This window comes from Amblyraja radiata, chromosome 16 (assembly GCF_010909765.2).
Source record: "Amblyraja radiata isolate CabotCenter1 chromosome 16, sAmbRad1.1.pri, whole genome shotgun sequence".
NCBI lineage: Eukaryota > Metazoa > Chordata > Chondrichthyes > Rajiformes > Rajidae > Amblyraja > Amblyraja radiata.
Genome location: NC_045971.1, coordinates 36,253,805 through 36,267,289, shown reverse-complemented (window position 1 = coordinate 36,267,289; position 13,485 = coordinate 36,253,805). Strand labels below are relative to the sequence as shown.

General features: G+C 46.4%; 1 long non-coding RNA gene across 1 annotated transcript; it reads left to right on the top strand.

Moving 5' to 3' along the window:
- The first annotated feature begins 6,141 nt into the window (after window positions 1-6,141).
- Window positions 6,142-8,230, top strand: LOC116982145. Its single transcript, XR_004414369.1, has 3 exons — window positions 6,142-6,361; window positions 8,056-8,062; window positions 8,140-8,230. It is a non-coding gene; the product is annotated as an uncharacterized LOC116982145 (long non-coding RNA).
- The last annotated feature ends 5,255 nt before the right edge of the window (window positions 8,231-13,485 follow it).

Here is a 13,485-nt window from a genome sequence, read left to right as displayed (position 1 = left end):
AACAGGTCCTTCGTCCTACTGAGTCTGCGCCGACCAGCAACCATCCCGTACACTAGCGCAATCCTACACACTAGGGACAAATTACAATTTTAACCAAGCCAAATAGCCTACAAACCCTCACGTCTTCGGGATGTGGGAGGAAACCAGAATACCTGGAGGAAACTTACGCAGCCACAGGGAGAAGATGCAAACTCCACACAAACAGTACCTAGTTTGAGGTATTTTATGTGGGGGGGGGGGGGGGGGGGGAAGGGGGAAACTTTATTTCTTAGTCCCCTACCTGGTCGGAGAGGCAGCATCCTTCCAAGCTACTTCTTCGCCCCGTCCTCGTGGCCTACCATCGAGAATGGAGCGGCGTTTCCTATCGGGACCGGTCGGGACTACAGCTTCGGCGGCGGTGCAGCGCTGGGATACCAACAGGGAGCGGGCGATGCCTTACGGGGTCGCCGTGCGGTAAGCTCCGGAGCGCTGTGGCCGCCGACTCTCAGCATCGCTGAGTTGTGGCTGCGGGCGTCCGGCAGCGGGCGGCGCTGGATTTGTAGCGCCGTGGAGCCAGGGATCGAGTTCGCCGGGGTCGGAGCTCTAACCGGCGCGGCCTGAGGGCTACGAGTGCCCCGGTCTCCGGTCTCCGGGGAGGAGGCAGCCGCTCCAGACTTTCCAAGCCGTTTGAGGATTTGTTTCACCTGATGTCGGAGTTCCATCTTCACGGCAAGAGGGCCCTGAAAATCATCGGACTGGCTGCAAGGCCACAAATGGGCCACGACCTCAGGTGTTTCCGAGGAAGAGGACTAACTTTCTGGTGCCTTTCCCCAGAGTGGAAATTTTTGATACTGCTTATGTTGAACTCTATAATGTGTTGTGTCCATTTTCTTTATTTTAACCTTTTTCTATGGTATGGATACTTATTATCTATTTTATGTAAAGCACTTTGGTGTCAATGTGAGTTGACTTAAAACGTGCTATATAAATAAAACTTACTTACTTACTACCTACAGTCAGGATTGAACCTGGGTCTCTGGCGCTGTAAGGCAGTAATTCTACCCCCACTGTTACTTGATAGAATCTGAAGAACCATGTGTACACAATGTGGATGGAATTAGAGAATTCTGCTTGTAGTAGCACTGATGATGTATCCACTTAGTGCTACCCCCTTTCCTCTTTGACATGCGTCTTTGAATTATTTAAAAAAATATATATTATTATTGAGTCTTTTTTTACCACTTTTTAAGGGAATATAACCTAGGTCATAATTTGCTGAGTGAAAAATAATTTCTCCTCTTCCCCTGGCATTTTTGTTAGTTTCTATACCCTTGCTTCCTCCAATTCAAGAAATGGTCTTTCCTGGTCTGCTCCATCAAACCGCTTGTAGAGGAATCCACTGACTGCAGAAAGCAGCTGCTTCAAAGTCATATAACCATATAACAATTACAGCACGGAAACAGGCCATCTCGACCCCTCTAGTCCGTGCCGAACACATAATCTCCCCTAGTCCCATATACCTGCGCTCAGACCATAACCCTCCATTCCTTTCCCATCCATATAACTATCCAATTTATTTTTAAATGATAAAAACGAACCTGCCTCCACCACCTTCACTGGAAGCTCATTCCACACAGCTACCACTCTCTGAGTAAAGAAGTTCCCCCTCATGTTACCCATAAACTTCAGTCCCTTAATTCTCAAGTCATGTCCCCTTGTTTGAATCTTCCCTACTCTCAGTGGGAAAAGCTTTTCCACGTCAACTCTGTCTATCCCTCTCATCATTTTAAAAACCTCTATCAAGTCCCCCCTTAACCTTCTGCGCTCCAAAGAATAAAGCCCTAACTTGTTCAACCTTTCTCTGTAACTTAGTTGCTGAAACCCAGGCAACATTCTAGTAAATCTCCTCTGTATTCTCTCTATTTTGTTGACATCCTTCCTATAATTAGGCGACCAAAATTGTACACCATACTCCAGAATTGGCCTCACCAATGCCTTGTACAATTTTAACATTACATCCCAACTTCTATACTCAATGCTCTGATTTATAAAGTCCAGCACACCAAAAGCTTTCTTTACCACCCTATCTACATGAGATTCCACTTTCATGGAACTGTGCACAGTTATTCCCAGATCCCTCTGTTCACCTACATTCTTCAATTCCCTACCATTTACCATGTACGTCCTATTTTGATTTGTCCTGCCAAGATGTAGCACCTCACACTTATCAGCATTAAACTCCATCTGCCATCTTTCAGCCCACTCTTCCAACTGGCATAAATCTCTCTGTAGACTTTGAAACTCTACTTCATTACCCGCAACCCCACCTATCTTAGTATCATCTGCATACTTACTAATCCAATTTACCACACCATCGTCCAGATCATTGATGTACATGACAAACAACAGTGGACCCAACACAGATCCCTGTGGCACCCCACTCGTCACTGGCCTCCAACCTGACAAACAACCATCCACCATTACTCTCTGGCATCTCCCATTCAGCCACTGTTGAATCCATCTTGCTACTCCACCACTAATACCCAACCATTGAACCTTCTTAACCAACCTTCCATGAGGAACCTTGTCAAAGGCCTTACTGAAGTCCATATACACAACATCCACTGCTTTACCCTCATCAATTTCCCGAGTAACATCTTCAAAAAATTCAAGAAGATTAGTTAAACATGACCTTCCAGGCACAAATCCATGTTGACTGTTCCTAATCAGACCCTGTTTATCCAGATGCTTATATATATTATCTCTAAGTATTCTTTCCATTAATTTGCCCACCACTGACGTCAAACTAACAGGTCTATAATTGCTAGGTTTACTCTTAGACCCCTTTTTAAACAATGGAACAACATGCGCAGTACGCCAATCCTCCGGCACTATTCCCGTTTCTAATGACATTTGAACTTCTACAAAGTCCTTGTAGAAGATTCCTTGAAAGCCGTGTGTTCTTCCCAGCCCTTGGTATCAATGACATTTCATTGAAAAGGTGGGGTCACTGTGTTATCGTTTACGCTGCTGTTTTCTTTCCAGGCATGGACCTCTTCTTGTCAGACCAGCACCCAGGGAGCAAACCATTGAAATGCAATCAATCGAGGAATGTGAGGAGGCTTTGGAGATAAACCCCAGTGAACAGGTGGTGGTGGCACGGAAGGTGTGTATTGCCAATAAATTCTTTGTTTTCTAGTTTTAATGTAATTTCCTGATATTTTACACTGTATCTTGCCCCCCACCCCCACCCCAGTGAACTGGGCAACTCTGGAAAACCTGCCTCCATGTACTTACTAACTAATAAATGGGATACATACTACATCGGTTTGGAGTGGGTGATTCAGGCATCAACACAGAAAACCTGGCCTGGTTTCTTTGTCCAGCCTTGAGGTCTGCACGTGGTGCCCCTCCCCTCACCCAGCAACTCCTCCTCTCCTGGGAGACATGAGGTGTTTGAGTTACTCTCATGTCGCACTCACGCGAATCGGTTTTCAAATGCATATCTCTAATCTCTCTGTTTCAGTATGAAAGAGCGCAGTGAATACAGGCCAAGGTGTAAGCGAAATCTCGAAATAAATGCAATAAATTTAGTTATCTCATCTTAACCAAAAGAAGATCTGAAATGTAGAGACACCTTTCCAGGAATACAGAGAGCAGGAAAAACAGCTGATGAAGGTTCATCTTTCCCCACCTTCATCTTGCTGTATAGTGTAAGAATGGATACGTCACCCATCACCAAGGAATCCAAGACTAACCATGGAAGCACACTCACCTTCTGATTGACTGTGATAGAGGATTGTTTAGAATCGAGACCTGTCCAATAGTTCACCAAGGAATCTAAAATGCTTGTTTGCTCATAGAATAGTGCATTCATTTGGACCATAGTATTGAAGCTGCTGCCACCCATATGTACATTATAATGCGGATCCTTGTAACATGATCAATAAATACAAATCTTCACATCTATACCTTGGTATTTTACCAATTAGTTTAATCCTGAAAGAACTAATTAGTTGAGGTTCATAAGAGATAGGATAAGAATTAGGCCATTTGGCCCATCAAGTCAACTCCTTGATTCAATCATGGTTGATCTACCTCTCCTTCCAATCCCCATTCTCCTGCCTTCTCCCCATAACCTCTGACACATGTATGAGGTTAGATTAGCTATTGACCTCTGTTTCTGTTTTGCAGGCGAAGAGTCGAGTGAATTTCTTCAAGCGTTTATTTACTGCCCGAAAATGAAGACTTCCCGGCCCAGGTCACGTGACTTGGTCTTGGCGTACTTTGCGACACCACATTTGTTTGTTTACATGTGCCTGGAGAGACGTTTGTAGACGCACTACAGATGGGAGTGACAGCAATGTGTTTATCAAAGCTGTAAATGAGTGAACACTGATCACAGGTGTATTAATGAATATTGTTAATGTATGAAATGTGTTGTCTAAATCGTTTATGGTTCAGTCACATTGTAAACTGGGCTCAAAGTTGTAATTTTTGCTATCAAAATCCAACGATACTCTGCTTTAAACAGTTATATCTTCTTGTTCTTGCTTTTGAGGCAGCAGAGGTTATGTAACACCCTCCAGGCCTTGTAACCAGTTCAATGTGCTGTTGTCAAGGGCCGTGAGGTCTACCCCTCCACCAGGGGGGCGGAGGGCAGCGCAGTTGAAAATGCCGTGCTGCTGCTGCGCTGTTTGCTGGTCTGCTCTACACACGCAGGCTGCTGATGAACGCAGGCAGCCCCCAGCGATGCATGTTGGCGTTGAACCGGCCGACCCCTGTACGGAGCTGGTTCAGGGTGACCCACTCTTTGCGGGGCAGGTCTGAGCCGGGTGGGGCAGTGGTGTTCAGTGCAACAGTGAATTGAGGAGGTCGGGAAGTCTGTTCCCAGCTGGTTCTCCAAGCTCCTAGTGTGTTGAAACCGGAGCCACAGAGGGTGGCTGTGTGACGGGAGAAGGGGCGACAAGATGACAGGCATTGAGGTCCCAGTTGCTGTGAGTCCTGGGCGAGGTGGTGCAAAGGATGTTTTGCATCTGATGGGGCCTTGCACACCAGCCTGTGGGTGAAGTACTCTCTGTGAAGCTTGGCGGGTGTGATACATGCGAGCACCGGCAGAAGATCCGTCTGAGTAGGACGTAGGCTGCCGGTGATGATGCGCATGGTGTCGTTGAGGATGGCGTTTAGCTTGCTAGTATGAGCGCTGCGGCATCATGCTGGGGCGGCATACTCAGCGGCGCTGTACACGAGTGCAAGAGCACTGGTTCAGAGAGTAGATGTCCAGGTGCCCCATGAAGTTCCAGCCAAGCAACGTAGGAGGTTGTTCGCACCGAGACTTTAGCACAGAGAGCTTCAAGGTGTTGCTTGTAGGTCAGCTGCCGATCTAGTTTCAACCCAAGGTATGAAGGAAATGGGTTATAGGGTAGTGGTGACCCATTGAGGGTGACGGTTAGCTGGCGTTGTGCTTCCTTGTTGTTCAGGTGAAAGGCCGTTGTGGTGGTTTTTGCCACATTCAGTTTTAGTCTCCAGGTCTTAAGGCAGCCCGTGAAAAGTTCCATATCCACTGAAAGCACATCCTCCTTGTTTGACCAACTCCTGTCCGAATGCAGTAGGGCCAGGTCATCTCCGTATACATACTGGCGCAAGGTCGTGAGTGGCAGATCGCTGATAAAGAGATTGAAGAGCAGGGAAGCCAGTACGGAGCCTTGGGGGACTCCGTTTCTTAGCCGTTGCAGTCGGCTAGATTGTCCGTCGCTGGTCTTGAGTACAAATCTTCAGTTGGCCAGGATGTTGGCAAGGAACTACACGAAATGGCAGTCAGGAATGGTGTGGAGGAGCTTCAAGATCAGGCCCTGGTGCTACACTGTATCGTAGGCGGCAGTGAGGTCCACCAGTGTGAAGCCCGACTTGCGAACCTTTTCCAAACTGTCTTCGATGTCATTGGTCAGCTTGACGTGTAGTGCAGCGTCACGTACAGAAGCTTGTACAGGAGACAGAGGAGAGAGATGGGCCGATGGTTCCTTGGGTCGTACACACGCTTGTTTGGTGTTGGTAGCACAATGACGGTGGCTTTCCACCAGATCTACTGAATGGACTGACCAATGAGGCAAGAGGAGTTGAACTCATGGAGCCAGACCTGGCATTCAGGACTGCAGTGTTTCAGGAATTCTGGTGGATGCTATCAGGACCCTGGGCTTTTCCAAATTTCAATTGAGTGATGACAGGAGAGAGTTCTGCAGAGGAAAAGGCTGCTGACAGAAGCCCATCAGCGCCTGGAGCTTTCCAAAGATTAGTGGTTTCCTGTTTGACAGAACGAGTATGATTCTTGTCCTCGTCTTTGAAGTGGCCGTTGGCCAGGAGCTGGTGGGCGATGGAGTTGGCCGTTAACTGTGACTGGCTGGGTACTTCGACCAGTGAGGCGATTGAAGGTCTTCCAAGCCACCCTACTGGAGTGTGTGAAGTCGATTCCTTGGACTGTCTCTTCCCACCGCTCTCTGCGCTTCTTGTCGAGGCGGATTGTCAGTTCCGTAGCCTTGGAGACAGCCTCTTAGTCAGGTTCAGCGTCCAGGAATGAGTCATAGCATGCGTCACTCTTCGTCCCAGGTGGGGATGTACCGGCAATGATAGCCGCGAGGAATGGAACTCTTTGCTGCCCTGATGAGGAGTTTGCAGAAGGCTGAGTAGGCTTTGTCCATATTGGTGGAGGTGGGGGTGGGTAGGCTGTTGATCCAGAAGTCCACCAGACTTGTGAACAGGTCCCACCTGGCCTTGCGGAAATTTCACCTCTTCGCAGGTTTGGCTGGGACAGGCTCGATGGGGTTGTCCAGGATAATCAGAGAATGGTGATGTTGTGATTTCGGGAAGTGATCCAGGATGGTAAGGTTTGGGGATGGTCCATTCAGGTTTGCAAAAGCCAAGTCAATGTTGGTAGTGGTGTTCCACCTGCCAGGGTGGAAGCTGTCCGGTTATTTTGGGTCGTACAGGAGTTGAACGGCAGGAGCTGAGGACCAGTCTTCTAGTGCAGCGCCATCTGAGTTAGTTGAACGGTAGTCCCAGGTGGTGCTGTGGCAGATAAAGTCTCCGGTGTAGATGCAGGGTGAACCAAAGGTGGGGGTGGAGTCTTTGTGGAGCTTGGTAGAAGGTGGCTTGTATACATTGATGACTGTGACACCTTCAACTTGCGTTGCTGCCCATTGCACGTCGCAGTCAGGAGGGGACACTGCAACCGCTTTCCATTTTGCCGTTTTCCTTACAAAAGTGGCAATCCCGTGGCTGTTGCTCTTGGTGCAGGCGGCCAGGGTATAACCAGGGATCTTCAGATGGGAGCCATCATTTTTGTGAGTCTCTTGGAGCAGGATTGCAATGACTTTTTGGGTCTGTAGCAGATGTTCAATGATGGTGGTCTTGGCCTTGGTGAGGTCTTCCGCATTCAGCTGCAGCAGGGTGATGCCATCCGGTTCGACATCTGTAGGTGCCCGCCCTAAAAAGGGTGCATGCTCCTGGTTGGCGCCGAGCTGCGGCGACTGAGATTGCATTAGGGCTGCAAGCTGTTGGTGTTCATTGTTATTTCTGCTGCTGTCTCTGTTTGTTGTCGTTTGCCTGACTGAGGTCAGTTGACAGGGTTCACCACGGGGAGGTCGACAACATGAGCCCTATGTGTTATATAAAACGGTTATATACGTTTATAGAGGACGAAATCCGGCTTGTTCAGCGGGTAGTTGGGGGTCAACGATTGGATCGAGCTGGGCCAGGAGAAGCCGTTCAAGAAGCTTGTACGGGACAGAGAAGTGAGATGGGCCGATGGTTCCTTGTGACGTACACACGCTTGAATTGGTGTTGGTAGCGCAATGACGTTGGCTTTCCACCAGATCTACGGAATGGACTGACCAATGAGGCAAGAGGAGAAGAACTCACGGAGCCAGACCTGGCATTTAGGACCGCAGTGTTTCAGGAATTCTGGGGGATGTTATCAGGACCCTGGACTTTTCCACATTTCAATTGAGTGATGACAGGAGAGAGTTCTGCAGAGGAAAAGGCTGCTGACAGGAGCCCATCAGCGCCTGGAGCTTTCCAAAGATTAGTGGTTTCCTGTTTGACAGAACGAGTATGATTCTTGTCCTCGTCTTTGAAGCTGGTGGGCGATGGAGTTGGCCATGACAGGGCAATGCTTTGGGCGGGTACTTCGACCAGTGAGACGATTGAAGGTCTTCCAAGCAACCCTACTGGAGTGTGTGAAGTCGATTCCTTGGACTGTCTTCCCACCGCTCTCTGCGCTTCTTGTCGAGGCGGATTGTCATTTCCGTAGCCTTGGAGGCAGCCTCTTCGCCAGGTTCAGCGTCCATGAATGAGTCATAGCATGCGTCACACTCTTCGTCCCATGTGGGGATGTACCGGCAATGATAGCCACGAGGAATGGAACTCTTCGCTGCCCTGATGAGGAGTTTGCAGAAGGCTGAGTAGGCTTTGTCCAGATTGGTGGAGGTGGGGGTGGGAAGGCTGTCGATCCAGAAGTCCACCAGACTTGTGAACTGGTCCCACCTGGACTTGCGGAAATTCCACCTCTTCGCAGGTTTGGCTGGGACCGGCTCGATGGGGTTGTCCGGGATAATCAGAGATGGACGATGTTGTGATTTTGGGAAGTGATCCAGGATGATACGGTGTGAGGATGGTCCATTCAGGTTTACAAAAGCCAAGTCAGGGTTGGTAGTGGTGTTCCACCTGCCAGAGTGGAAGCTGTCCGGTTGTTTTGGGTTGTACAGGAGTTGAACGGCAGGAGCTGAGGCCCAGTCTTCTAGTGCAGCTCCATCTGAGTTAGTTGAACGGTAGCCCCAGGTGGTGCTGTGGCAGATAAAGTCTCCGGTATAGATGCAGGACGAACCAAAGGTGAGGATGGAGTCTTTGTGGAGCTTGGTAGAAGGTGGCTTGAATACATTGATGACCGTGACACCTTCGACTTGCGTTGTTGCCCATTCCATGGCGCAGTCAGGAGGGGACACTGCAATCGCTTTCCATTTTGCTGTGTTCCTTACAAAAGTGGCAATCCCGTGGGTGTAGCACTTCGTGCAGGCGGCCAGGGTATAACCAGGGATCTTCAGATGGAGCTATCACTTTTGTGAGTCTCTTGGAGCAGGATTGCAATGACTTTGTGGGTCTGTAGCAGATGTTCAATGATGGTGGTCTAGGCCTTGGTGAGGTTTTCCGCATTCAGCTGCAGCAGGGTGATGCCATCCGGTTCGACATCTGTAGATGCCCGCCCTAAAAAGGGCTCATGCTCCTGGTTGGCGCCGAGCTGCGGCGACTGAGCTCAGTTGACAGGGCTCACCACGTGGAGATCGACAACATGAGCCCCATGTGTTATATAAAATGGTTATATTAAAGCTCTACATGCAAAATTAGGTATATTTTTGTGGTGTTAACCAATGTTATTTAACTCTGCTCCTTGGGAGTTAGGATGTCACAGAGAGATTATGTTGAGAGATTATATTTCTGCTTGGAAATGCGTTTGTGCATTTAAAGTGGTACTGCAGATTTGAGGAAAGCACTGAGTACATTATAATATAATTTATCTATTACACTCATGTTAGTTATGTTGCCATTAGGGTACAATTTAGAAATGCACATTTGTTAATTATTTTGTTTGACAAAGTTTTTATTAAAAGTTACAATTCGTTTTGACTGTTTTATCACCTGTATTTATATTTGAGTGAAAATCGCGACCAAAGGAGGTCCTGAAATTGTGTTACTTGTTTACTGCCATAATGTCACTGCCATAATGTCACTACCATAGTGGCTACCAGGGGTATTGAGCTGTACCTTGACCCGCTGCACTTCTATGGTAGCACAAGTATGCTGGCCACCAGCATTAAAGATGTCACACCCCAGCCACTCCGCCCCTCTCCCATCAGACAAGAGGTATAGAAATTTGTAAACACACACCTCCAGATTGAGAGACAGTTTCTTTCCCGCTGTTATCAGGCAACTGAACCATCCTACCAACAATTAGAGAGCAGTCCTGATTTACTTTCTACCTCATTGGAGATTCTTGGACTATCTTTAATCGGACTATATATTGCACTAAAGATTATTCAATTATTCCCTTTAACATGCATCTGTACACTGTTGATGGCTCGATTGTAATCATGTATTGTCTTTCCGCTGATGAGTTTGCACGCAACAAAAGCTTTACACATGACAATGAACTAAACTAACTAACTGGTATTCAGTTGGAACTTGACTCTCCACAATGGATGTAATCTTGGTACAGATAAGTTTCAAGCAAGTTGTGGGCGTTGCACTTTATTTCAGTCTTTTAATTATTGTCCCACTAAGTTATTAAATATATGGTTTTGCTGGCAAGGCATTGATTACATAGAACAAAGAACACTACAGCACAGGACCTGGCTCTTCAGCCCATCGTCTGTGCTGAACATGATGCCAAGACATACCCTTATCTACATCAACCTAATTCATATCCCTCCAATCACTGTAGAACAAAATGCTCATCTACATGTCTCTTACTTGCACAATTGTACAGGCCTGTACCCCCAGCAAGCTCCAGGGGCTCCCACCCATCTCCTTTAAACTTTACCCCTATCACCTTAAAGATGGGAGAGACAGATCAGCCATGATTGAATGGCGGAATAGACTTGATGGGCTGAATGGCCTAATTCTACTACAATCACTTATGACCTTAAAGTTAAGAATTCTCTTATTTAATATTTTCACCCTGGGAAGTAGGTTTTGACTGTCTACCTCATCTATGTATCTCACATAATTTTATTTACTTCTAACCAGTCACCCTGCATCCTCTGACTTTCCAGAGAAAACAATCTAAGTCTGTCCAACCTTTCCCTGGAGCTAATAACCTCTAATCCAGGCATTATTCTGGTAAACTGCCTCTCCACCCTTCCCAAAGCCTCCAAATCCTTCTTGTATTGGGACAACCAGAACTGCAGGCAACACTAAATGGGAAATGAGTCTGAAGAATAGTCTCAACCCAAAATGTTGTGTATTGCTTTTCCCCGGAGATGCTGCCTGACCCGCTGAGTTACTCCAGCATTTTGTGTTTGACTCCAAATGCAGCATAATCAAAGTCCTATAAAGCTGCATCATAACATCCGCACTCTTTTACATAATGCCTGGGGTAGGAGATTGCAACCTTCACGAGGTCCACCCATGTGTCGACTAATGCAATCAACCTGGCGTGCACAAACAGACGATCAAATATAACAGGTTGTATAACAGCTTTGGGCTGTGCGTTCCATATGCACGAACAAGATGCTCAATGCCCTGACCTATGAAAACAATCATACCATATGCCTTCATTTACTACACAAACCCATTGTAATGCCACTTGCTAGTTGTAGACTTGGACCACAAATTCACTCTGCACATCAATGCTGTTAAGGCAGTCATGCCATTGATTGTAGAAACAACGAACTGCAGCTGCTGGTTAAAACACAAAAGGACAAAGTGCTGGAGTAACTCATCAAGTCAGGCAGCATCATCGTAGAACATGCACATGTGACGTTTCAGTTTGAAATCCCATTATTGGTGCACCAATCCTTGTGAATGTTTCTTGCTTGTGTAGCAAGCTATATTCACAGAAGGCACCAAAATCCTTGGCATGCTGAAGAACCAAGAGGCCAGTGAAGATGAGGAAGTAAGAGGAGGATGTTAATAATAAAAGGTATTGTATAGGTTAATGAGTCTGAAACCTGATACATCTTAATACATCTTAAACACAAGTTTGCAAAATATGCAAGGGATCACTGCGGTGTGGCAGCTTTTTCCAGGTCTAAGGGCTCGATCACAAAGAACCTTCACAATTGACCAAAGGCTGTGCTAATACATTGAAGACAATGGTAAATTTCATCACAGATGTGTGATTTTCTGCGAGATCGCACCCGAGTTACAAGAAGTGATCAACATTTTCCAAAGTCTAACTGTGAAGCTCAGTTATCAATGAACATGCTCCTTGGCCCAACTCTGACCAAGCTGTCCCATCTAAACTTGTCCTATTTAGTCCAGAGCCATCCAAACCTTTCCTATCCATGTACCTGTCCAAGTGCCTTTTAAATGTTGTTATTGTACCTGCCTCAAATACCTCCTCTGGCAGCTCGTTCCGTGAACGCATCACCCACTGAACATTGGGCAGCTAACCTGCATCAGTGATTGATTCAGTGAATATTACCCCAGTTACTGAGTATAATTACTGCTTTGTTTGATAAGGGGGCAAAACAAAATCTTTCACATCTCCCTGAACAGGCAATCGGGATATCATTGTGATGGCCATAATGCAGCACTCTCAATACTGCACAACAATACAGGGAGCAGCAACCAACTCTTCCTAATCAAAGGCAAGAATACTGCAACTGAATCGAGTGGACACTTAATGAAGGTCACTTGTCTTTCAGTATGTTTGAACTGAAAATACAGAAAGGTTCGCCTGGACTATTGAAAGAACGAGGTAACACTTAAGAATGAGGTAACACTTAATCAAGATTTTTTTGATTACGAAATAAAAGCTTGACTATCACCTAACATGGGATATTGCAAAGGTCATCTCCAGTTTGGATGTGGAGGAGATTTGCATGATTTACCAATTCTTCAGGTATTGGTATCAACTATTTATAGACCCTACATGCATTCTATGGGTAACAGAGTGACTGTGCCTAGATGCATATTCTGCATGCTGAATTTGAGGTTGCTACACCATGATGGTGGCATATGTGGGTCACATTGGGTGCAATTAAGTAAAAGTAATGTATCCTATAATGGTTTTACCTAATCTCATTTGCCACAGGTGTATCATCAAGTACAGATCATGGCAACACAGAATGGGTGTTGGACAACACAGTATTTATGAATTTGGGTTCAATGGAACACCGTATATCGCTATGTTGCTGTCATGCTTATTCACAGGTTGCAAAAATATGTGGCATAACAATGGCGAAAGATACATTCTCGCTACAAGGAGGAGGAATGGTCATTTATATCTTCCTCCATTTTGCCTCCTCAGTCGGGTCTTCAAATAAAGTCATCGAGATCCCGCTTTTGGTTTCCTATTGTCTGATTGGCCTATGCGGCTTAAATCCCGATTTGTCGAAAATAATAAGACAATGTTATAAGAGGCTATGGCTCGGGAAATCAGCCGTTGCATGTTAAAATCAATTGATGCTCTGCAGTATCTGAATAGACTGCCCTACGGCTGGAGTTGGCACACTTATCCTTGTATGGGGTCACTCCAGATTAGCATATGTTAATCATATGGGTGGAATCAAGTCAGGATCTTGCGATAGATTGGCAAACATGATCTGGAGCTGGTGTATTACCAGAAACATTTGGCTTTCGGCAATCTACCTACCAGGTAGATTCAACATAGTTGCAGACATAAGGTCACGTAACTTCAATGACAATACAGAATGGATGTTGAATCGTGACAAATTTAATAAGGTTGTTGCACGGTTCGATATGCCAGAGATTGACTTGTTTGCATCCAGACTA